General features: G+C 37.1%; 3 long non-coding RNA genes across 3 annotated transcripts in view; 1 reads left to right on the top strand and 2 right to left on the bottom strand.

The window, feature by feature from the left end:
• LOC122901025 overlaps positions 1 to 15,797 on the bottom strand; it is a 34,343-nt gene extending 18,546 nt beyond the window's left edge. Inside the window, exons 1-2 of the long non-coding RNA XR_006383350.1 lie at positions 15,716 to 15,797; positions 12,446 to 12,559 (exon numbers count right to left, since the gene is read on the bottom strand). This is a non-coding gene — a long non-coding RNA (uncharacterized LOC122901025). The remainder of the gene's footprint in view (positions 1 to 12,445; positions 12,560 to 15,715) is intronic.
• LOC122901016 overlaps positions 1 to 22,500 on the top strand; it is a 39,706-nt gene extending 17,206 nt beyond the window's left edge. Inside the window, exons 3-4 of the long non-coding RNA XR_006383348.1 lie at positions 7,290 to 7,341; positions 22,099 to 22,500. This is a non-coding gene — a long non-coding RNA (uncharacterized LOC122901016). The remainder of the gene's footprint in view (positions 1 to 7,289; positions 7,342 to 22,098) is intronic.
• On the bottom strand, positions 19,808 to 24,001 carry LOC122901021. Its single transcript, XR_006383349.1, has 3 exons — positions 23,983 to 24,001; positions 21,275 to 21,333; positions 19,808 to 19,862 (listed from the first exon to the last, which is right to left on the bottom strand). It is a non-coding gene; the product is annotated as an uncharacterized LOC122901021 (long non-coding RNA).
• Between the last annotated feature and the right edge of the window lie 2,275 nt (positions 24,002 to 26,276).

Here is a 26,276-nt window from a genome sequence, read left to right as displayed (position 1 = left end):
TATCTTAGTTTTTAAAAATGTCTATCTTCTTGCCAGGGTCAATCCTCACATCTCATAATTGGCTTTCCAAATTAAGATTTGCAAAATGAAAGATGTGCCATTGATCTTGGATTTAAACTTATAACTTATGTTAGTATGTAGCTAATTCCTGAATTTTAAACCTGTGTACAATAGCTACGGTTAAATATTTTTGTGGATATTTGTCCGAAATGGAAAAAAAAAGAGAAATTCAACTTTGTGCTTTGTTCATGTCTCCCGGTTTTCTTTTTCATGTCTTCTTTCCTCTGCTCTTCCTTCTTCTTCTGTCACTTCATTACTTAGCCACTGATTTTTTTCTGCTATTGTTAATGTGGATCAGTGACCAAGACTTTGTCTTAACCTTGAAAATGCAATTGCTTTAAGCAAGTCCCCATACTATATCTTGACTATGCTTAGGCACTAAAAGAGCTCTTAAGATACAGTGTCTGTGATACTGTTTTCTTTTGTTAACTTTTAGTACTGGATTTTAGTTGTAACCAGAACCAATTCAGTAAGAAAGGAATTCAAAGGTTCTTGGGGCTCCTGGGTGGCTCAGTGGGTTAAAGCCTCTGCCTTCCGCTCAGGTCATGATCCCAGGGTCCTGGGATGGAGTCCCGCATCACATGGGGCTCTCTGCTCAGCAGGGAGCCTGCTTCCTCCTCTCTCTCTGCCTGCTTCTCTGCCTACTTGTGATCTCTGTCTGTCAAATAAATAAATAAAATCTTTATAAAAAAAGGAATTCAAAGGTTCTTAAGTAAAAATAATTTTAAGAAAACAACAAAAAATAATAAAAATTTAAAAAAACAAAAGGTTTTTAAGAGGTCCTACCACTGCCTGCTCTCTACCTGGTATCTGATGTCCCATATGATCTAGTGAAATGAGTACACCTTCTTCTCCTTAAGACTTTGTGGGAAGGGTCCAAAACAACTTGTCTGGAAGCTGACACACAGAGGGAAACCCTGTACTTAGGTTCCTAGAACTGGGGACTCTTGCCAAAATAATCCAAAGAACCTTTTGGTATAGAGATAACTAAAAAAGCTGCTTTCTTTGCTCTAGAAGGCTCAACTTCCTTTCTTCCTGCATTCTTTACCTGAAGGGAAATTTAAAGTGGCCATGATACTTCATGGCCACATTCCAGATATCTGTGTTTTTTATCTTAATTCTTTGGCAAAAACCCACTTTATTCATTTCATTGGATTTTCTTTAGGCTCAGTGTGATAACGTATGTGAAATCACTTTGCAAACTATGAAGATAAGATAAAAATTTGCCTGGGTGGCTCAGTGGGTTAAGCCGCTGCCTTCGGCTCAGGTCGTGATCTCAGGGTCCTGGGATGGAGTCCCGCATGGGGCTCTCTGCTCAGCAGGGAGCCTGCTTCCCCCCCCTCTCTCTCTCTGCCTGCCTCTCTGTCTACTTGTGATCTCTGTCAAATAAACAAATAAAATCTTAAAAAAAAAAATTTGAGTACCATTTACTGGAAACAGAACACTAGAAATTGATACGGTATAGCATGATCAGCCAGGTACATATTGATCAATTTGGGGCCTTCATTTTTTAGGTCCTGACACAAGCGTCTTGTTTGCGCATACACACTTTTTTTTTTTTTTTTTAGTTCACAGAAAATCAGATCTTAGGTAGGGCTAACAAGTTGCCCCTCGTGATGTTTTCCCATGTAATCTGGAGGAAATACTGAAAGAATTTGTCAGCACTGAACTGTTTGGACCTAGAAGTCTCATCAAAAAAATCTTGTCTTCTTAGAGATATGTGAAAATGTCTATTGGCAAGAAATTTAGATGGTATCATTAACAAATCCTGTCCTCTATTATCACATGCCCACTCTCCTGAAAACTTAAAGACCCTTCTTTTCCTCTCATTGATCCATTAACATAAAATCATTTTCTAATTCACTGTTATAAGTAATTAAAATTAGAATGGATTTATTAATTAATGTCTACTATAACCATTATTAATTAATCTTAACTATACAGCATTTCATATAATTTGTTCCATAACTCTTCATCTTTCGAAAGACAGAATTCAGAGTTACCTCTGAGGACAGTGGAACCCACAAAATCAGTTAGGAACTATAGATAGAACAAAGAAATAAAATTATTTGGCAATTCAAAATGAAGAACTAAACAGATATTATAAATCTTCATATTTATCTTGCCTGATGCATTACTTACTCAAGATTGGAAAAATCAATGCAATCTTCAAATTCTACTTTGTACATTGCTTTTATTTATCAACTATCCAAGGAATATGATAATCTCAAATTTTTACTTATATAGATGTATAATATTTAGAGAATAAAAATTTTTTCTACTTTCATTAAAATTTCTGCAAAATACAAAATCAAAAGAAAGTACTTTTTTAACCCAGAGTCTGAGAATTATTTGCAAGAGATTGGTGTTGATTAGAAAACAAAATACTACTTTACCATATGTCTGAGGAAAGTTATGAGGGCACTTTAAAACATCCACGTTCCATGTATTTACTTTACCTAAAATGACATCCTTTGCTAACCACATTATTTATCTGTAACTAAAATTATTTTTCCAGGTGTTTACTGTCCTATCCAAAGACCAACATATCATGTCGACCCTTTTTCTAAGTAATGGCAAGTGGCAAGAATAAATTTTACAGCATCCTGTTTCAAAATAAGCAGAGTTATAATGTGAGGATGCCTGATGTAACCTAAGCAGATATAATAAGCAGACACAGAGAGTTAGATACGGGATAAAGGCAAAGTTCTTTTAATGGATTCTAACATGAAGCTGAATTAGAGGAGAATACAAAAGACATATAATTATGCCTACATTTTACCTTTTCCCCAAATAAGTAACTCAGTTATTCCTTTCTACTGACAACTGATTTATGGCTCAATCCAATAATCTCCTACCTTTATACACAGTAGAAGGTGCTGGCTGCATAATGGAAAGGGCTTGAGACCATGTACCTCAGGAAAGGTGCTACATGATGTCTTTAAACATGTCACCTGGTCCATTAAAAATGACCTAGATAAGAAATGGGATATTCTGCAGAATCCAACAAACCTCTCCACTGCTCCTTCCTAGTTTCTGTCTGTTACCTTGATTGGTTTAAAGAGTCACTGATGTGTGGTTCCTGATGCTACCTCAGTTTTTGGCATTTCCTGTATGTCTCTTGATAATCAAAATGAGGAACTCGCCATGACGCACCTGAAACTCTACTGGTTTTCTCACTGACTTCTCCCACAGTCCTTCTGTACCAGTCCCATATTATACATTGTATGACAACTATGTCTGGTGTTTTCTTGGATCTATGTTAACATATGTATCTGGTCAATTGAGAAAAATAAGCAGCTTATTTTTAAATTCTTTTTTAAGATTTCACTTATTTATTTGAGAGAGGAAACAAGAGAGATAGAGAGCACAAGCAGGAAGGAAGGACAGGGGGAGAGGGAGAAGCAGGCTCCCCAGTGAGCAGGGAGCCCACCAGCAGGGCTGGATCCCAGGACCCTGAGATCATGACCTGAGCCGAAGGTAGACACTTAATGGATTGAGTCACCCATTCACCCCTAACAGTTTATGTTAATACTTAGTTGACCACCCAGGCCACCAATTAGGAAATAACTACATAAAACAGTCAAAAGACTGTAAAATTCAGAACTAAGATGATAGCAATAGGGAGGAAATATGATGGGCTTAAGAGCTGCTGAAGGGATAAAATCAATAGGGTTTGATGACTGACTGGTTCACAGAGAAAAAGGAGAGGGAAAAACTATGGATCATGCCTTAATTCTAGCTCAAAAAATGGAGGAAATCTTGATGCCATTTATTAAAATTGGAGACACAGGAGGAAAAGCAGATTTTGGTTGAAGGAGATGTGATGAATTCAGTTTTGCATAACTGAATCACAGGTGTGTCTGTAAGACTTCTGAGTTGTGGTGCCCAGTGTATAGTTAAATATAGGTTCTGCAGATCAAGCAAGAAATCTAGCTCTGCAATGTATATCTGAGAACACAGTATTTTAAAAAACTAAATGATCAATTACGTTTAAAAAAAAGTCAAAAAGTCACATAGGATATGGACTGAAACCCACTGGGTTTCCCACAAAACGCTGTTGATGAATATGGCTAGTGGAGTTTTAATCAAATGATGGAACAGAAGTCTGGAGGAATAAATAGAAAGTGGGGGAATGGAATCCCTTATCCTTTCAAGAGAACAGCCACCTTTTTTTTTTTTTTTTTTTTAAATCTCAGGATTAAGAACCAGAATTGCTTCTGTGGTTTCTAAAAAATTTAAAATGAAGTCTTCTACCTTTTTTTCCCATCTAGTAATGCTTAGTTTGATGTTCGGACTAAAATGAATTTTCATGTACCTTTTAGAGAGTTACAGAATTCAGAATATGTTGCATCATATCTCTGATACTCTCTGGATAAGACAGTGCTGTGCCTTTGCCTTGTACATAGTAAATGTTCAAATAATATGACAGCACTTAGTAAATGCTCAAGTAATATAACTGCAGGCATTCCTAAATATCTGAATCTAATCTACTTCTGAAAATGTGTGGGAAAGCAAATTTTTTTGTAGCAAACACAAATATTTTATTTTAAATGGGAAAAATAATAATGCATTCTTCATACAAGCAAGAGCCCCAAACAATTCCCCTAAACATCATCAAAACACTCTTTTATTTGACAGAGAGAGATCACAAGTAGGCAGGGAGGCAGGCAGAGAGAGAGAGAGGAGGAAGCAGGCTCCCTGCTGAGCAGAGAGCCTGATGCGGGACTCGATCCCAGGACCCTGAGATCATGACCCGAGCCGAAGGCAGCGGCTTAACCCACTGAGCCACCCAGGCGCCCCTCATCAAAACACTCTTAAACATATATACAATAATCTACTAAGGATTTATGCATTATAAATCCTTATTTATAGGGATTTATACTTGATTATTTAACATTTAATACACTGTAGTGAGTACATTGGTATAGATTACAGACAGTATCAGATATAGATTACATTTTCCTTCTACACTGCAATGAATGTGTTCTAATGTAAAGAATCAAGAAGATACATTAAAAAAAATACTGAATGCGAGTAACAACAAAATAAAATAAACAAACAAAGGCATTTTTGTTTTAAGTGGTTACTTTCAGATGAGAGTCAGTATGATATGGGAGACCATATCATAATAACTATTATGATATGGATAATGATAATGCATTATCCATAATAATGCATAACTCCTCCAAACAAGGCAAATGCAAAGCAATTCCTTATTCAAAGAGTATCAGAGATATGAATGCAATATATTCTGTATTCTCCTATTAACACTCTGAAAGTTACATGGAAATTCATTTCAATCTCAGCTTCCAATTCTAAACTTAGGGTAAATGTTTGTAAAAGTTGCTGTTACCATTACTAGTGTTACTTGGACCTTGGACAAGGTTGCTTTTGTTATGGCACATGTGCAAAGCAGAGCAGTGGTTCTCAACTGGTTTTCATAAGATAGAGGTCAGGGATGCTGTAAAACATCCCACAATGCACAAAATAGACCCTCCTAACAGAACAAGCTAGCACAAAATGTTAATAGTACTGAGGTGGGGAAGCCCTGAAGGAGAGAAAGACCAGAATCAAACCAATATTTCAGAGGAAACCTCAATTAAAATAAGGAAGAGATTGAATATTGCAAAATCAAAAGTTAGAATGAATTGATGTTATTAGCTTGGGGAACCAAAAAGCAGGTCTCTTCATCAACGGCACCAATAAATCTAAGAAAAGGAGCTACTTTGGGAGGGACTATGAGGAAAAATATTAAGTTTAGTTTTTACTATGTTATATTTCAGGTATGAGTGAAACATCCAAATGCATGGAATGATTTTAAATAATTTTCATTCATATAAGAGGTTTTGTCTAAGTTTTGTAGTTTGTTTTTTTTTTAAGACTTTATTTATTTATTTGACAGACAGAGATCACAAGTAGGCAGAGAGGAGGAAGCAGGCTCCCTGCCAAGCAGAGAGCCCGATGCGGGGCTCGATCCCAGGACCCTGGGATCATGACCTGAGCCGAAGGCAGAGGCTTTAACCCACTGAGCCACCCAGGCGCCCTGTAGTTATTTTTTAAAGCGTTTAGATAGTCTCCAGGTTACACATCAACTAACACATCTAAGCTCTAACTCTGTACCATTTATCATACTTTTTTCACATGCAAGTTCAACCTCCAAGAAGTTGCTGGAGAATGATATTACCACCCCATTTAATGGATGACAGAGATGAGGCTTAGAAAGGCTAAGTAACCAAGGTGATACAGCTACAAGATCATTATACTAAGACTTAAACCAATGTCTTCTAAGTCCTAAGCTTTTTGTTAAAATAATTTTCTTTTTGTACTCATGCATGCTCCAATTATTTCAGACAATCCCCTACAATCACATCTTCACTGAGCTTAATAAGTAACTTCCCCCAGCTACACACACACACACTCACGTACACATATGCTTTTAAATACATTTTTTTGTTGTCCTTATAAAAATAATCTATGTCAATGTAGAAGTTTGGAAAATATAAAGTAAAGTCAAGAGGATAAAAATCATCATTACTTCTACCACTTGGAAATAGCCACTAATAAACAACTTTTAGGTAATGATTTGAATTTTTACTGTTTTTCTCTGCTGATGGTTTTGCTGATATGCAATGGTATTTCTAAAATTAATCGTGAGGAATTAGAAAGAGGAGAGAAAGGGAAAGATGGTACATAAGCTAGAGAATTAGCTCTCAAATCTAAAAAGAAGAACCTTGGGTGAGGTGGGGTGGGGAGAAAATATGGGGAGGGTAATTTCTAGAGCCTCTCTCTGCCCAAGGAGTTCTAGGGACTTAATAAGCCTTAGTTCATCTGTCATCTCTCTGTTCCGTTAATGACAAAATTAAATGGAAGCTACACATTCCAGAGTGCTTATCATTTGCAGACTCAGTACTAAGAGCTTTACTCACATTATCTCATTTTATCCCTGCAGCAACTTCGAGTAGGATATTATTTCCAACTTAGAGAAGAAACTTGGGCTTAAAGAGGTTTTAAAAACTTGCCGAGTTCCAAATCTAGTAAGTGGGGAAGCAAGAATTCAAAAGCAAATTTGGCCACAGAGGCAGTTTTCCTCCTCTTTGCTATGGTGTCTCCGCTCACTGCACATAATCAGGTGTGGCGAAGTGCCTAATTCAAGCAAGCGAGAGCAGAGCATAGAATACTGTCTCAAGGTTTCTAGCTTCAGACTTCCCTTTCTTTTCTCTTTGTAGGAATGGGTTGACACACGCCTTCTGGGATATGGTTTGAAGATTCTGTCACCAGGTATTTTACATTTGATTCCACCGGAAAAATACCGTGTGATAAGTAACTTGCATGAGAAGATTAGTATGTGCCGGACACAAGAGTTTGCTGAATGAAGGGTCAGAAGAAAGGAACTCTACCAAAATGAAGGTCCCTTCTCTGGAGTAACTTTAACAACAAGTTGAGCAAGACTTCTACCAAAGTTTACCACTTATTTATCTAGAGTAGCTGTATTTTAATAGGTAGATGTTGGCTAACTAAAATTACTATTACCTGCTACTTTTCTTGAGGTCAGACTACTGCTCATGTAAAAGAGATGAATATCAGGTTAAAAATGTGGAATTATCACATTTGGTTCAAATTTAAAATGAATAAGCACTATTTCCCTGGTTTTGACAAACATTTGAAAAATGTAGTCTTTGGTTTTTAGCTTTAGCCTGTAGGATGGAGCTGTTGTAAAAAAGGAAAGACCTTAAGTGAGTAGTATTTTGGATACATTTTTTTCAGCTAGCTCTCTACCTCGGGGATATTCTATGGTCTGTTGAAACGTTCTTCCTGTGAAGCTCAATGTAGATCACTGGTTTTACATGAAGGCCTATATTAGTCACTTATAGACATTTTTACACATAACTGTTGGGTAACAGTGTGTGCTTATTTTATGATAAATGTTTCAAAGCTACTGTTCTCTGGAGTTCTCACATAAAAGAAAATATTTATCTCATTGGAATTTTAACCACACTACAATTAAAATGAAATGCAGTCGACAAAATATTAATGCAGGTATGTCTGAAGATCAACTACTTAATGGTTAGGTCCCTATCTATCATTCTCTGGCTTTCTGAAGGTCAATATATAGCAAAGCCAATGAATTAACCTGCAAGTCAGAAACATAGTATCTGTGTAACTGTGGGTCTATTATTAATTGCTTAATAAAGTGTATGACTTGTTGATGAGAGTTTATGCTGCCTATTCTTTTTAAAATTCAAGCCTAATTCAAGCAAGCTTATGCCAGGCTGGGTTGTTACTTTAAAGTCTCAGATAAATTAAGATTATTTTTGATGCCAGATATCACTGTTAACACTACAGGAAGTAGATACAATCATAGGATGGGAAGGCAAGAAATGGATAGTCTCTTCTCAACTTTTCTTTTGGAGAAGGGGACGCTGAAAATCAGTGAAGACAACAGAGTTGCTCAATGTCACATAGTTAGTAGTAAAGCTGACCCAGAACTCAGGTCTCCTATTTCCCAGGCCACTGCTATTCCAAGACACCAAGCCACTGAATTTCAAGATTCCAACCCAGGGTCTGGTTTTGCAGATACTGCAGGTAATTAACCTTGCAACTTGTGAGTCTAGCCTTTTGTTTTCTGTGTTGTTTTCTATGCAAAGTGAAGTAGGAATTAAGTAGGTAGGGCATAACGGAGAAACAGAAGCTTGCACTAACTGGAAATTGTAGCTCACAGTGGCAGGTGCCATGGGAATTTTTTAAGGCTACGTTTGGTGAGGATGAGCCACCTATCTCCCACTCAGCAGTGAATGTCTGAAATAACTAGCACCAACTTTAATCTTACAACAAGTACTACCTGTGGGTTCCAGGCAGAAGGATGGAACTCTGTGCAGTCTCTGCCAAGTAAAATGGATTACTGAAAAATAACGATACTTCAATTGCCATTATGGTTTTTATGTTGGCAGTAGAAGTCAAAAAATAACAATGAATTTTCCCACTAATTTTCCACTGCCACTTTCTATGTGAGTCAGCTTTAATTATTCATTTTGCATAGTGCTGGATAACAAAATGATTCAAAGCTTTGGTAACAACTCTATCAGCACTCTACAAAGGAGAAAAGAAAGTTCTTGAACTAAGACTTCACCCTAATTATACAAGACTGTAGCAAAACACACACACACACACACACACACACTCACACACACAAACAAAATTATAAACAGAAATGGCTATTCATTTCAGTTTTTAAAAGATTTACTTTGGGGCGCCTGTGTGGCTCAAGTGGGTTAAGCCTCTGCCTTGGGCTTAGGTCATGATCTCAGGGTCCTGGGATCAATGGGCTCTCTGCTCGGCAGGGAGCCTGCTTCTCCTCTCTCCCTGCCTGCCTCTCTGCCTACTTGTGATCTCTGTTTGTCAAATAAATAAATAAAATATTTAAAAATAAAGTAAATAAATAATAAAACATTTACTTTCATCATGCAAATGGTCACTGGGCAGTTAGAAGTTAAAGATAATTAAGTTTGGCAATATTACCCAAATTACATCAATTATTTTATCAAAATAGAGCTACTTTGTCAAACTGATGCCAGAATTTGACTTTCAGCTCTGCCAAAAAAAGTTTCAACTGGCTTAACATTTCTCCATTTGATTGTTAAAGGTCTTTGGCAACAATCAAATCAGATTGGCCAGCTGAATCCTAATTCCTGGTCTTATTCACACTTCCTCACTACCTTTTCATGTCTGAACAAGTTAGCCAGAGTTATGGAGTAGAGAGGAGTCAGCTTTTCCTATAAGATGTTTGTGTATCAGCTTTTCAAAGCACCAGAAGAGAAAAGTACTTCTGTGTCTTTTGCGTGTCTGTAAACTGAAATGACTGGTTTGCAGTATAATAAAGTTACAGCTGACATAAGTCTTGGAAATATTCAACCCCGTGTTTCCCAGGTTGAGATCATTTTAGGAGGCATATCGATATCCAATAATACAGTAAGGAAATTTGTATCATTTCAGGCTTTTTGAACCTTGCAATTATATCAGGAAGAAAGTCTCAGGCTGGTGCTGACAAAGAACTCTAGAACACCTTTTTTTTGCTTTTTAAGAAATAGAAAGCAAGCCTCAGGCTCAGTCTTCAGCAGACAACTCTTTGGAGCTAGAATTTAATAACACCGTATGGTTTTCATTAAATTGATTTTGTCCATCTATTTATGGCAGGGATACAAATCCACGTTTTAAGATACATTCAGTTAATTAAAAAATTTTTTTAAGTTAATTAAGGACAAAAATTAAGTGAACATTAGTTTGGTGAATATAGCAATGCAAATATTACATAAAGGCTGTACTCAATGATACAGTAAAAATCACAAAGCTGCTGAGGAGCTGGAGATGGACTCCCTGAACAGATGGGAAACTCAAAGCCTCAAGAGGGCAGGACATCCATCAGGACTGCAATCCACAGGCCATTCGCCAAGTGGATGCCACCCGAATCACTTCCAAAAAATTACTAATTTGAATAATTTTCTTTAAAATAGCCTTTTGCCTCACCACTTTGTGAGTAATATACAGTAAGTTTGAGTTTGAAAAACAATAAAGGACAGGAGTGATTTGATGCAATTATTTCAGAGGAAATGTCAATATTAAGAAAATTAATTTATGAGATATGAGTTAGGAAAGTAGAAAAAAATTCCCCAGTATAAAACTTCTCAAGTTTAAATTACAAACTTGTGGGGTTTTTTTCTCTTTTGAGGCTAATTTGCTTAAGTAAATCAAAATATGTTCTCTTTTGTTTTAAATTTACAAGTCCTGAATACTTGGAAACAACAAGACTGATTTTCTAAGCAATGTATATATTTTTTAACATGTACAGGCTTTCATTGAAATACAAACCTAAATGCTACAAGAAAAAGGTTCAAATTAAGGGAAATTATGCATTTTGCACTCTTAAAAATATCATAATTAAACTTGCAGTTTGAGAAAAGCAATCTAGAGGTTTTTGTGAAATCCAAAGATTCTTGACAAAGTATTTCTGTGAAGTCTGGGAGGGATGGAGGAGCAACTCCCTTTTACTGACAGAGATTCATGGCCTCTTAAGGTAGAGGCCACTCAAGCTAAGTAGACATTCTGGACGACAAGGAACAAAATTTGAGAAAGACAGAATGGTCACTGAATTACTGACTTTTAAAAATAAATAAACAAAAACTTTCCTCTTAGCATCTTGTCCACTTATTATCTCTGAACTGAAGCCTTTTTATACCATTGGGGAAGGGGAAGAAGAGAGTTAATGGGTAGCAGGATCAAGCTAGTTAATCTTTTGCAGGTTAAAATCTATGCTGCATATGGAAAAAGGTGAAACAGAGTAAGGTATTTAATATATTTAAGAATAAGGAACTAATTCCTTAACTTTGCTCTGCCTCAGTTTCCTTTATTCAAACACTGGGACTAACAGGCATCTGTGTTATTGGGTTGGCTAAAGAAATAACTAACATTTATTAGTGAACTAGAAAGACCTATGGCTAAAATGGGAAATAATTAAACTGATTCTCTTATTGCCTCAATAACATTCAGGTTGTAAAGAGGGAAAAAGATGTAGTGAAAAAATGTAGTGAATTCACTACATTTTCCAAGTAACTAATACTCTCCCATATCAAGGATTCCCATTTTCAGACCCACTCTCTGGGCCTAACATTTTCATTCTTGATGCTGAGAGCCCAGCTGAAGAGCCTTCAGAGAACTTTCAGCCTCTGGGGAATTCCAAGGTGCATGTCCCACCCCCACTCCATGCACAGCACAGAATTTGTGTAAGGGAGTTCCTGGGTATAACGCACCAGGGAAGGAAGGTGCTGTTGCATCCTCTTTGATTTTCTTCTAAGAATTTGTGAGCAGACTCATTTCTTTTTTCTTTCTTTCTTTCTTTTTTTATTATTTATTTATTTACTTTTTTGCAGACTCATTTCTGATGCAGAGTATCTGAGCAGAGCAAAAATGATCCAATTTAAAACTGGGGATCACTTGTGAACCATTCTCATAAAGGTCTGGAACTCATCATTACAGCCCCTTGACTCACTCATGAGACTACCATGCACGACACGGTGCCCAGAGCATTATGTCCTGATGGCAGGAACACCCCACACCATTCAGACTTATGTCAGGTACCCACTTGTTATAAACCTCTCTCCTGCAATCTCCCCTGAAAAGGGGAATGAAGGTAGACTAGAAGCAACACGACGTGTGAAAATTTCACAACATCTCTTTAAGCAATCTAGGTCAGTGTGAGTCAGTTTAGTTTATGTGACCCACGAACAATTTTTATGACTTTGCTTTTACTTACCAGTTTCAATTGTTCTGTACACCCTGAAAAATCTCATTTCATCAGTGAGAAATCAGACACTAAGAGCTACTTACTTACCAACACCAAGTCATCCCATAGCTGGGTCATAATTGGAATCTACTCCAACACTCAGCCTCCCATTCAAATGTTTCTTCTTCAGTGCAATTCCCAGCAGTGTTCTCCAGGTTTCCCCTGTCCAGGTGAGTTCAGAAAAGATTGTTAACCCAGGTCTACCTGTCCTCATCATTTACAAAGGATGTTACAATGGCCCCATTTACAAACCAGGGCACTGAGTCTCAGGGAGACCAAAGGACATGCCCTAGCTGACAGAGAAGCCCCTTAGTTAGCTATATAAGGTATCAATTCTTTTCAGCTAAAAAAAAAAAAAAAAAAAAAAATTCACTTATCCTTGCTTGCAGGGTTTCTGACCCAGGGGTTTCCAGTCTTGCATGCCAATCCTCCTTAGCTGGCCTACTTCTTGGTTCTTCTACTCAGCAAATATGAGTCATATGATTCAGCTGAATTGAAGTCACCTGGCAAATTTTTCCACTCTCATCAATAGCATACATACCAATTGCCCTTTAACCAATCAGAGAAGAATTTTCTTTTTCTTTATTATCTTATAAGCATTTAAAGAGAGCTTTAAATAATTCTTCAAAGGAAGCCACTACCATTTGCAGCTTTAATAATCCATTTATAAAAAAGTCAAAAATTTGTAGTGAGACATTATAAATTGAACACATTATTTGATCCTTTGGTTTCATCCTATTTGCTTGAGGAAATGACCAGGAGCTTAAAATATGTTCTAATGTTGACAACCTCAGATATATAATCATCAAGGAAAAAATAAGACCTTGGAATTGTTGGAATTTGGTTTTACCAAGACAGATGCCTTCATCTTGTACAGGTTTTTTCCTTCTTTTTTAGTAGTACAAGCAGATAATTATAATAAAATAGCCCAGAACCATGAGAATTCAAATAGTCTGAATATTAATGTGTTTGATTTTCATCCACTTTGCAAGGTCAGAGATGTGGTCTCTCCACACAAGGTCCAAGGTCCTTAAAAAGTAATTTTGTGGGGTGCATGGGTGGCTCAGTGGGTTTAAAGCCTCTGCCTTTGGCTCAGGTCATGATCCCAGGGTCCTGGGATCGAGCCCCGCATCGGGCTCTCTGCTCAGCAGGGAACCTGCTTCCTCCTCTCTCTCTGCCTGCTTCTCTGCCTACTTGTGATCTCTGTCTGTTAAATAAATAAATAAAATCTTCAAAAAAAAAGTAATTTTGTTAATAAGAATAATAATAAATTTCAGGTGACTTTCTTTTTTATGGCTTAATTCTACATTCCATTCTAGGAAGAAGGAATTGAAAACTTCTGAGAGGTGATTTCACTCATTAATTATTTACATTCAACATAATGTTTGCTGAATATCTACTATGTACTACTTAGACACTCTCTTCAATGTTATATAGACATGTAGATGACTAAGACATAGGCCTTAATGTTTGACCAAGAAGGTATGTAAGAAAAATTAATCACAAGCACATGTTTTAATGACAAAATTGGGAAACATTTCACAAAGATTATCACATTGGATATAGTCCCAAAAGACTGAGCTGCTGTCCTAGGAGGGCAAGAAGAACATTCCACAAAGAGGGAGCAATTATTCAGAAGTGCAAGAATATGAAAATTGGGGGCACCTGGGTGGCTCAGTAGGTTGGGCCTCTGCTCGGGTGATGGTCTCAGGGTCCTGGGATCAAGCCGCATATCGGGCTCTCTGTTCAGTGGGGAGCCTGCTTCGCCCCCTTTCTCTGCCTGCCTCTCTGCCTACTTGTGATCTCTCTGTCAAATAAATAAATAAAATCTTAAAAAAATAAAGAATATGAAAATTGGAGATTTTAAGTTCAAGAGGTAAATAACTCAAAAATTCAAAATTTGAAGTCAAAGTTCATCAAACAGGTTTTTTCTACTCTAGTCCTTTAAGAAGCCTAATTTGTTAAGATAGTATATCACTTTAAACCAGTGCATCATTTAAATTGCTTCAATGAACAGACTTAAATAGTCTTTTCACAGTATCCCTCCTCCACAATCTCTGGTATGCCAGAAAGGTGCCAACACAGAAATGAGCTGACATTAGGTCACAGACTATTCACTTTCTCCAAAACACAGGTGTTCATGAAAGAGCATGTAGTAAGATATTGAGCACCATAATATATATACAATGAAATGCTATGCAGCCATCAAAAGAAATGCAATCTTGCCATTTGCGACCATGTGGATGGAACTAGAGGGTATTATGCTTAGCGAAATAAGTCAATCAGAGAAAGACAACTATCATATGATCTCCCTGATATGAGGAAGGGGAGATGCAATGTGAGGGGTTTGGGGGTAGAAAAGAGTAAATGAAACAAGATGGGATCAGGAGGGAGACAAATCATAAGAGACTCTTAATCTCACAAAACAAACTGAGCGTTGCCAGGGGGAGGGGGATAGGGAAAGGATGGTGGGGTTATGGACATGGGGAAGAGTATGTGTTATGGTGAGTGCTGTGAAGTGTGTAAACCTGGTGATTCACAGACCTGTACCTCTGGGGCTAATAATACATTATATGTTAATAAAAAAATAAAAATTTTAAAATTAAAAAAAAAAGATGTTGAGCACCATAGAACTGATGCTATTTTACAAAACCACATTGAATCAGTTCATAAAATCCTGGGATTGAGAAGTTTTAAAATTCATATAGAATCAGGGGTGCCTGGGTGGCTAAGTGGGTTAAGCATCTGCCTTCAGCTCACGTCATGATCTCAGGGTCCTGTCCAGTCCCGCATCAGGCTCTCTGCTCGGGGGGGGGGGTGGGGGGGTGGGGAGCCTGCTTCCCCCTCTTTCTCTGCCTGCATCTCTGCCTACTTGTGATCACTCTGTCAAATAAATAAATAAATAAAAGTTTTAAATTCATATAGAATCATATATTTGAGGTGGGGAGATGATATGAAAGTGGAGGACAGTGGTTTTTCACAAAGGATTATGCAGGGTAGTAAGGTTGTCACAGAAGGACTCTGTATCAGAAGACATTGGTATGGCATGAAGTGACTGTATATTTTTTTCTCTTTTTTCTTTTTTTAAAAGATTTTATTTATTTATTTATTTGACAGAGAGAGATCACAAGTAGGCAGAGAGGCAGGCAGAGAGAGAAGGAAGCAGGCTCCCTGCTGAGCAGAGAGCCCGATGTGGGACTCGATCCCAGGACCCTGAGATCATGACCTGAGCCGAAGGCAGTGGCCTAACCCACTGAGCCACCCAGGTGCCCTGACTGTATATTTTTTAAAAGCATGAGGATTATGTTGTTTACTTACCTTATGATAGTAATTTTACAGTTAGGTAATCAAATATAACTGAACAGCAAATCTTCTACTTTAGGTATCTCCACGCCGTCATTCAGACTGATTCTATGGAGCACATAGTTGGGTGCTGGGCATATGAAAAAGAAAGAAAGAAAAAAAGCCAGAATTCCTGCCTTTCAGGTGTGACCATTTTGAGATTCAGAAGAACATGTTAATGTGCTAAAAGGCAGTGTGAAGACTATGAACCATGCTTACTTTTGGGAGGTACTACAGCAATGGGAATGGTTAAAGCTCAAGATTAAGAGAAATCATTCCAATGGAAATCTCACTCCACACAGTCATTTGAAACCTATGTTCTTTAGAATGTGTGAACTTCTTTTCTCATTGGATTCAGGATCGGTAAACCATCACACGCTGAGTAGTCTAGAAATCTCAAGATGCTATAAAAATGGGTGTCTAAATCACATGACTAGAAAAACACTTTAATCCTTACACCATTGGAATAAACTAAAGAATCCATGCCCTACTGCTCCTACTACCCATTAAGGGATCCATCAGAAATCGCGCTTTTTAAAAAAGATTTTATTTATTTATTTATTTGACAGAGAGTACCAGCACAAGTTGGGAAGGGGCAGAGAGAAGGGGAGAAGCAGGCTCTCTGCTGAGGAGGGAACCAGACTGGCTCCATCCCAGGATCCTGAGATCATGACCTGAGTCGAATTGAGACACTTAATCAACTCAGTCACCCAGGCACTCCGAATTCGTGTTCTTTTTGATGAGGCAATAATGAGCTGACATCTAATTTTACTATATATATCATAAGTAAATTATTAGTTCATGCCAGTATAGAGAGGGTGGCCATGGTCACTCATATTCATTTGATTAATCTTACATAATACAAAGACCATCCAAAGGCTACATGTAGGATTTTAATCGGACTCAAGGAGTTTTTGCACCACATTTTGAAAACCACTACTCCATTGTGTTTATGCTGATATCTTCTTGGACAGTGTATGTCTATGATATACAGATGGAGAATTCATGCCTTTAGTAAGGCAAAAGATGGAAACTTTTGGAGTGCAACTTTCAGGAAAACTTCAGAAAAGCCTCAGGTTAATATATTCACACTTTACTCACTAGATTGCCTGGAAATGATTTTTGGTCAGAATAGGTTTTTTAGGTTTTTTGGGTTTTTTTGAAAGTGTAGGAAGTTGCTTTTTTCTCATCTGTGATATTCAGCATTCCACCCATATATGCACACTTTTATCAGAGATGCTTAATCATTTCTTGGTTTACTTTTCAAGAAGCCTGAAATGAGTTTGGGTATTCTATGACTTTGGTAAATAAATATGTAGTAGAGGGAAAGTCCACCTCATTTTAAATTTGCATTTCTTCTCCAGAGACAGCATATTTACCAGTCTCTAGTCTTTGTCACCACTGCAATAATAAAACACACACACACACATGCTCACACTCCCATGCACCTCTCCTACCATGACATAAAGTTTATAGGAGTTTGTCATTTTAATTGCCACTGGTTGAAATTCTGATTTCAGAAATTATGAAACAACTGGAAAAAAAACTTAGATTTTGTATCGTCCATGCACCTAGCAAGAGAGATAAACTTAATTTGAAACACGGTGGTGATAAGGACTAGATTTCCTATCCAGCAGGGAGATTTACAGCATGAATAAGATGCCAGGAAATGGACCAAAAGGGTACAGTATATGACAGTTTTAAAGAGGGGGGGAATATTCTATAGGATTCATGAGCCATTATTTCAAATGCTTGTGCAAATATGGTTTAGTTCATCATCACTTTTTCCAATTATGTGTATTTTCAGCTCCAAAGTATAGCCTCTGCTTCCTTGCTTGAAATGCCACCAACTGAACTAGCATTTTCATTAATACAAGCAATGTTTACAGTGCCCAGAAATGATGGTAGGAATATAGGAGTTCTTTTGTTATTTGTAAACTAAAATACATCAGAGAGGTGCCCTATTAGTTTTAGCTTAGCTTTTTGAACAGGGCCGTTTAAAACATTACAATTTTTAGGTTCTTCATGAAATTTTCATATTTCTATAGTAATTATTACCATCATGTAAGTAAATCAATATGTTTTATTTCTAAAAGTATAACTGCATACCTAAAGAGATTAAGAATTAAATCAATTTCTTAATAAAAACAATTTTATTTTTCAGGTCAGTTACAGACCCGCTAAATACTTGGAAACTACCTATAGCTTTGTTTGCACTAAAATTTTATTCTTAGAAGACTCTAAAATATTTTAACTGCATTAAGTATTTAAGCAAGGCATTACTGTGTAGCAGTTAAGAACAAGGACTTGAAGAAGACGGCTTAGTTTCACTAACAACCTGCATGACTTTGGGAACTTCCAGAACCTCTCTGTGCAGTTTCCTCACCTATAAAATGGGGATAATAACAGATCCCATATCAGAGGTTTGTTGTGAAGATTAAATAAATAAATATTTGTTACAGAAAAGAGTGAAACAGAAGTATTTACTTATGCTAATATGGCATATCACAATAGGAAACAGGGGTTCAAGAAGGAATAAAATGAGAACTATGTAATGTATGGCACAAACAGAAAGAAGACTTTGGAAGTGCTAGTTTGTAGAGGATGCCTTTACATATTTGGTCTACTCCAAGAACAAGAATACTATCTATAAATAAAATTGAATCTTCCTGATTTGGGCATCTTTCCTTAATAATACCTGAAGACAATGGTTTTTTGTTTGTTTGTTTGTTTGTTTATTTACAGAGAGAGATCACAAGCAGGCAGAGAGCAGGCAAAGAGAGAAGGGGAAGCAGGCTCCCCACTGAGCAGAGAGCTCAATGTGGGGCTTGATCTTAGGACCCTGATATCATGACATGAGCCGAAGGCAGAGGCTTAACCCACTGAGCCATCAAGGCACCCAAGACAATGTTTTTAACACTTAAAGATCATCAAAAAGTTAAGGAAGACTACCTGAGCACGCAGAGCTCCCCAAGGGTCCCTACTGTCCAGGGTCCTCTGGTCTTCAAGGTTGATATGTTTGGCATTTGAGTCTTTTCCCTTCCAGTGTTCAGCCATTGACTCATTTGGGTTTTCTTTCTGATCATTTTAATTTAGTCCAAACTTAGATCATAATCTTTCTTCTTTGTCAGCTACTCCTAGCTGTCAGCTACTTTTTGGTTCTCACCTGAAATCTACCTTTCTCAAATTTCAAAAGATTTTTTTAAAGGAATATATGCTCTCCCACCGCATCTGGTTGCTTATATCCAGCTGCCCTGCTTCTATAAGCACAAGAGACACACCATGTGTCACTGGAGTGAGTGATGGTTACTGCTCTGCTAGTTCTCAGTTGTAACAATCTTAGTTGATTCCTCACCAGCACCTTTAAATCAAAATAGGAAAGAATGGTTTTATGGTACAATATACTAGTTTAAAGATATTGGTCTGCTCTTACTGCTTAAAGTCATAGGTTAGAAGAGGAGAGAACCGTTTATCTTTGGATCTGAACTGGTGTCCTAGACATGAGTTCTAGCATCTGTTAAATATCTGAGAGCTTTTCTAGCCCTAAAAGTGATTCCTCACTGCTCATTTGAGAACAGATATTAAGGAGAAGGAAAAGGACATACCAAAACCCAAACATAAAATTCAGAAAATCACTCTAATACTTGCCCAACTATGCTCAGTGGGAAGACTTGCTCTTTTGAATCCATACTGTATTAGAATGCCTTCTATGAATACACCCTATTAAAAAAGAAAAAGAAAAAAAAAACCTGTTTAGCAGAAAACATTATATTTTATTTTATTTAAGATTTTATTTATTCACTTGACAGACAGAGATCACAAGTAGACAGAGAGGCAGGCAGAGAGAGAGGGGGAAGCAGGCTCCCCACAGAGCAGAGAACCTGATGTGGGGCTCTCCAGGAATTTATATTCTGCATGTCTTCTGGGATGCAATAGAGTGCAAAGAGCTCAAACATTGTAATAAAAGAGATCTGAAGTCAAACTGTTATTATGTCACTCTGAATTCACTTACTAGTTAGTGCCAGTCAAGTCTTTGATCCTTGGTTTTCCTTTCAAAATATGGGGCTAATGACACTCGTTTTCCATAGTTGTGGAGAGGATCAGTGATAATGCGTCAAGGAGCCTACCATAAACAACAATTTCACAGTAAACAACCATTATACTATAGGATTTTTTTTTCATTCCTTCTTATTATTATTGACAAAATGAGTTTATCTTTGTTCACAATTACTCAAGCAATGTGCTTAATGGGTACTAACTGTTGACAAGATTACACCTTGAAAAAGATGAGTCATTTGAATTAATAAATCATTAAATGGTAATATGGGGGGCTCAATTATTATTCTCCCTTTAGATATCCAAACTGGAAATTCTTTGGAAATTCAAATTCTTGAAGAATGTAAACACTGATAAGACATGGTTACTGCCTTCAGGAAGCTTTTATCCTAGTTGGAGCCTTTTTTTTTCAGTAATATCTATGTTCAAGGGTTGTCTTTATATGGCGATGAGCTGTGAAGTAAGTAAAAAATCCTTTCAGAAATTAGACAAAAGTCTGTGAAGTCATCTTTCTGTCAAAGGGGATGGGTGAGGAGGAACTGGGTAGCAGGGAGAACTAAAATCTGTTAACTATATTATGTGTCAGGCCCAGAACCAGGCACTTTATGTTCATTGTTTTACTTAATCCTAAAAACAGTCCTATGGGAAGGGCTGCAAAATGTAGACTTTGTATTTGCAAACAACCTTATTTAAGATCACACACCTAGTAAGTGCTAGAAATGGGATTCCAATCATTAACAGGGGAAAAGGGGTTAGGAAGTAGGTTTTGTTCAATTTAACAGATTTTTTTTTAAAAAAATCTGAGTATTTCCCCTTCTCCAAAAATGTCTTTTCTTTCATTGATTTTTTTTTCCTTTCCTTTTCTGTTGGGCCCAACAATGAGCTTAATTCTAGACTTCAGAACCCTCTGATCGGGGTGTAGCTATTTTTTCTGTGCATATTGCCCAGAGAGCTTATCTTATTTTTTAATCTACAAAAAGAACTGGTAGCCATGTCACATGTGCTAGTGTTGCTAGTGTTTAGCATTCAAATAAAAGGCAATTCAACCAACATTAATTTAATTGTAGAAATATGGTATAGAACATATCTCAATTAAGATATATAGTTCAATCATTTATCTTTTTATTTACAAATATTAGCGATTATTGCTCCCAGCCCCCAATAAGTCACAAAACTTTATAAAGCAGTTTTAGGGTATGAGCATAATCAGCCACAAGTACCAAATTAACATGGCTCACCAGAAGGTTTTTTTTTTTCCTTTTATGTATCAACCAGCCTGAGGATGGTAATCTAAGATAGGTAAAGAAGAAAGGTAGAGGGTTGAAGGAATCAGAAATATGTTTTCCTTGCTCCATGTGTGTGTGAGTATAGAACATTTGCCATGAAGTCCATCCTCTTAGCTAGAGAGCTGCTGTACAACTGAAACTGTCTCTTTTTAAGAAAACATTCCGAGAAACCCAGCTAGCCACTTCACTTTACCTTTCAGTCAGAATCTATCACATGGCTACTCCTGGGAGAAAGAAGATCTCTGTTGTTGTCTGGAATGTAAAAATTAGAAGAAAAAATATTATCAGAGAGACAAAAAGAGGTCTTTTTAGAATGTTAGGAATTTTAGTTTTCCAGCCTCTGTAAGAGAGAAACACCCGGTGGAAAGGAGACAAATGGCTTTGAGGAAGTTATCAGGTCATGTACACTGTTGAATACTGGAAGCTGCTGTTCTTCCCTGAGCCACGTTTGGTGCCACAAAGGGCACTGTGGTTCTACTATTTACTGTGAAACTGCATTCAAATTTCTCTTTTTTTTTTTCTTTAAGATCTTACTTATTTATTTGATGTAGAGAGAAAGAGACAGAGACAAAAACAGAGACAGAGCATGAGCGGAGAGAAGGGCAGAGGGAGAGGGGGAAGCTGAATCCTCCCTGAGCAGGAAACCCAATGTAGGGCTTGATCCCAGGACTCTGAGATCATGCCCTGAGCCAAAGGCAGATGCTTAATTGACTGAGCCATCTAAGTGCCCCCAAATTTCTTGACTTCTGTCTAGCTTACCTTCCCTATTTATAAAACATAGATAACCAAAGTGTTTATTTTAAAGTATTCTTGTGACCACGTTCTACAATAATGAATGTTAAGTGCTTAACGTATCACCTAGCACATAGTGAACTTCAATAAATATGAACAACTATAAAGAGAATCATTAATATTACTAAGTATAATACTGATACTTCTCCTTGACCAGAGTGAACCTTTTTACATTATCTGCATATTGCCACTGGTTTTCTGCCTTTTTTTTTTCTTTTGTCTTAGGAATATCCATTCTGACATTTGGATGTATCCTCTGAGAAGGTGCCCATGACAGACCACACTGGACACGTGCTCAGATATTGGGGAAAGTTTCCATGACACTTGAGTGTGAACCTGTCCATCACTGAGTTTCCTGACGCAGAGCCACCAATGTCTCTTTTTAGCTGATGGAGGCTGGTGCTGCTTTGAAGCATTGAGAGATGCCATGCCAATTCACAGCAAGGTCTTTATTGTTGAAACTCCTGCATAATGACATCTTTATTCATGTGAAAATACAGGATGATTTTCAACTATATGATATTGTTTATGTTCATCAGAAATGTTATTTGTCTTTACAAAGTCTGGTTTCAATGAACCGGCTATGTAATAGATATTAAATAAACATGGAATTTTACACATTCATAATATTTGGTTTCTTGTTGTGATTTTGATGAACTACACTTTCAAGCACTGTCAATTCATCCTTATTTACAAACGAAACATTTGCTTGTAGCAGAGTGATATAGTGTCTTGCTTTATTTTAAGCTAAGTCAACTCTTCTATTCAATGTTTAATGTGAAACTGACTCAAAAATGTTCTTTTAGGCCACAATTACATTTCTCTCTGTATAACATGTATTATACTATTTTAACTTAATGCTGTGAGCTATATAAACCAAAGACATTCTAATTCTGTTTTTAATGTATTTTTCCCAAGATAAATAATTTATAATGTACTAATAAAACTAAGGAGCTCATATTAAAAGAGTTATATCATATGACCTACCAAAACTCATCTATGGAAATTGACTCTCTTGAAAGTAATTTTGTGAAATTATTTTGTATAAAATTGACTTTCTTATATGAATTCTTGACAACAAATATAAAACAAAAAGAAGTTGAAATTTCTCTCTCCATCCTTCTACACACTGAAGAGAAGTAATCAAATACTTTCTAAACTTTATGATTTGGGGATTTCTTAGAAAAAGAAAGTAGATGAATAGCAAACATTTCAGTTACGCATATCAGCTTCTGGCTACCTCTCTAACATAAAACTCCTTTTCAAAGTACACCTAGTCTTTTCACATCTTTAAAGTGATATAGTTTCATTTATGGGTTTATTTGTAAAATGTTCTCATTTTGCCACCCAGGGGAAGAAGTGCCTTTTTTTTTTTTTTAACCTGAAAATAAGTAACCCTAAGCTCATGTTCCCTCATCCTGATAGCATTGGCTCATAACAGGCACCCTGTAAGCACTCATAGACATCACATGAGGTAAGGAAAGCACTGAAAGGGCAAATAAATATTCCAAACATTAGGGTTCCTCTTACCTTGAAAGGGCTTATTTAAAATGGGTACTCACGGCATACCATGAGCAACTAACGTCATCACGCAGGCATGTATTTGACACTGCCTTCACAGGGAGCCACCAAGAAGATGTTGGGGAAGGGAAAGCTGACTAGCCTCAGAGAGGGTTCAAATAACAGGGAGATGGTGTCTTCACACCCAGCGTCTAGCCTTCAGTTTCAAAGCTTGGGGTGGTGGGACTAGAAAAAGAAGGGAGGAGGGAAGTGAAGACATGGAAGAGCAGAAGTGAAGGAATGGAGGAAGTCTGTTGGGATTTTAGGGACAGAACGCTGATTCCTGTGAGCACACTTCTGAGCATTCCAGCACCAGCATGCAAGGGCTGGAAGAATTATTTGAAAGAGAACTTTAGAGTCCGTAAAAAATGTTTTTCTATGCCATTTCATGGATTGGGCTACTTTTGTGGGTGACTAACCTCACCCATTCCTAGGATTCTTTCCTTTTGACTAGTTCCATTTTTCAGGCAGCGACCTTTCCCTGACCTCAGCCCGAAACTCTGGGTCACCTTGCTATAGCCTTGGTGTAGCACTGAATAGAGGTCTTACCAGATTGTTGGCACTGGATAAGTGGTACTGAGCACAATCGTCCTCTTTCATGAGCTGGAGGGAAGTTGCCTTTTCCAGGGTTCAGAGAGCTGAGCTGACTTATGCCTCCTTTTTATTCTGTTGCCCAGTAATTTTCCCTCTGGCCAGATCTGTAAACTGGTTGCCTTGCAGGAAGGTGACATGCATCACTGATGCAAAAAGGAAAAAAAAAAAAAAGAGAGAGAGAGACTATTGGCATCAGCACAACATTCAACAGTACTTCAAAAGTTTCATTTTATGGTGAAATAGGTCAATTATTTGCTCCAAATAATTAGAAAGTTTAATTGCTTAACCTTAATCTCAGATATCTTTATATTCCTGTGTTGTTATTTAATTATACTCTTCTTCTGAGTAGAATTATTATGTGAACACCTGTTTTCCAACCCATCCCCCAAATTATCCTAATAACTCTTCTTAACATAAAAACAGTTTTTCCCAAGTTTTCAAACACCAAAAAAATAAAAAGAGTTTGATTATATTTCAGAGACTCTACATAACCTTGGTCATTGGCCTCCATGTTGCCAGATAGCCATGGCTCCACCAGCAGGATGATAATTTCTGATGTTCTAGACTGTTCTGTGTCTTTTCTAGGGAAAAAAAAAACCAATGCTGGGACTCAAAGTCTACAGTAAATAGAAAATTCTGATATCACACTGAAAGACAAGTGTGACATAACCAGCCTACCTCTTTCAAGTAAATTAATATGGTAATATTGACAGTTTCCCAGGCTATTTCTCTATATACTGTATTTGCTCCCATTCTAAGGATGTCAGCACTAAAAATATGACAAAAAGAAGAAAAAGAGGAAAAAAAAAAAAGGATCTCAATGGCTAGTGGGAAACATCAAGCTGATCCTTTATCTTGCCATCCAACTTTGTCAGTTCTTGGGAAAATAGTACTTCAAATTATTTTTCACACGAATAGACTCGTGTCTTGTGTTTGGACATTTAATTAGGCCTAAAGGGGACAAAGGGGGGAAAGGTTTTAATACCATTTTGCTACATAAAATACTCATGAATATTTCCACCATATTAGGTAATTTGCTATCAAATATACTTGCGATTCCAAGTGGCTTGGCCGCAGGACTGCAGAACGCAACCATCAGTCACTGTTAGCTCTGTGCAAGACGCATTGTGCCCTGCCCGCTCTAAAGCAATCAAACGAGTCTGCGAATGTTCTTCAAAGAATACACGTAGAATGTTACTTCGTTAAACATCTCCTTGGCATTCATTCTATTTTCCACTTTGAATTGCTGCATTTAGTTTTGTAATGACCTTCTAAAGCAAGGAGGTTTTATTAACTCTTTGATCTTCTAGCTTTGGGATGAAAACAAAGAAAATATAAATGAGCACTTTGTACACTGTCTTATATAGGAGAGCAGAAGAAAAAAAGGAAATATGTTTTCATCAAACAGATTGGTTTGTGTGGAGACTTCCAGCCCTTCCTGTTCTTTCCTCCCTTTAAGCAAAATGCTTATCAATGTTGTACATGTGTTTGTTTTAATGTTGTCTATGTAACTAGGTCTTTGTTTCTCTTCTCTCCAGTTCCTACGGTTGAGGTTAGGGTCAGATACCTGTTTGTGGATTTTTTCTTTTTTAAGACATTCTCCATCCTTGGTTTCCTCTAACCCTAAGTGCAATTCTTGGGAAATCTGCCATCCTATTTGTGGGATGCTGGCAGCCCTGTTCTGTTTCCAACTGTTCCTTTGTGTGTGTCCATGTGAGTGGGGAAGGGGAGGAGATCCTGGATCAGGTAGTTGCCTAATACTGCAGTGTAGAAAACACTGGGAACTCTTACATCTGAATACCAGTTCTGTACTTCATTGTGACTGTGTTTATATATTCTGGAACAGAATCTCAAATTCTAGTTATCTTGCTCCTGAAGCCCTAAACTCATAGCATTATTAATATATAGATGAGACACTGACTTTCACTCTATTTTTATTTTTTATCACCTCTTAGTGTGCTCCCTTTTACATACTCATTTGATTCTATCTTTTCAGGCTTTAACACAACTTTGGAAGCAAAATTTTAGGTACAATATTATAAAATACCAGCATTTTATGATAAATATGAAATCCAAAGCATGAAAATAGTTATCAATCAGAACAAACCTTTTCTTTTCCCAATATTGTAACCAGCTATTTGTTATATCATACACACTTTTTCTTGAAATTTGAAACTCTTATTTGTTATTAAATTGAAAGCATCCTGAGCTAAGAGCCTGGGGACTGTCTGGACTTCCTCAATCTAGAC

The sequence above is a fragment of the Neovison vison genome, chromosome 1, assembly GCF_020171115.1.
Source record: "Neovison vison isolate M4711 chromosome 1, ASM_NN_V1, whole genome shotgun sequence".
Classification (NCBI taxonomy): domain Eukaryota; kingdom Metazoa; phylum Chordata; class Mammalia; order Carnivora; family Mustelidae; genus Neogale; species Neogale vison.
The sequence above is the reverse complement of the archived record's forward strand: the minus strand, read 5'-3'. Positions and strand labels throughout refer to the sequence as shown.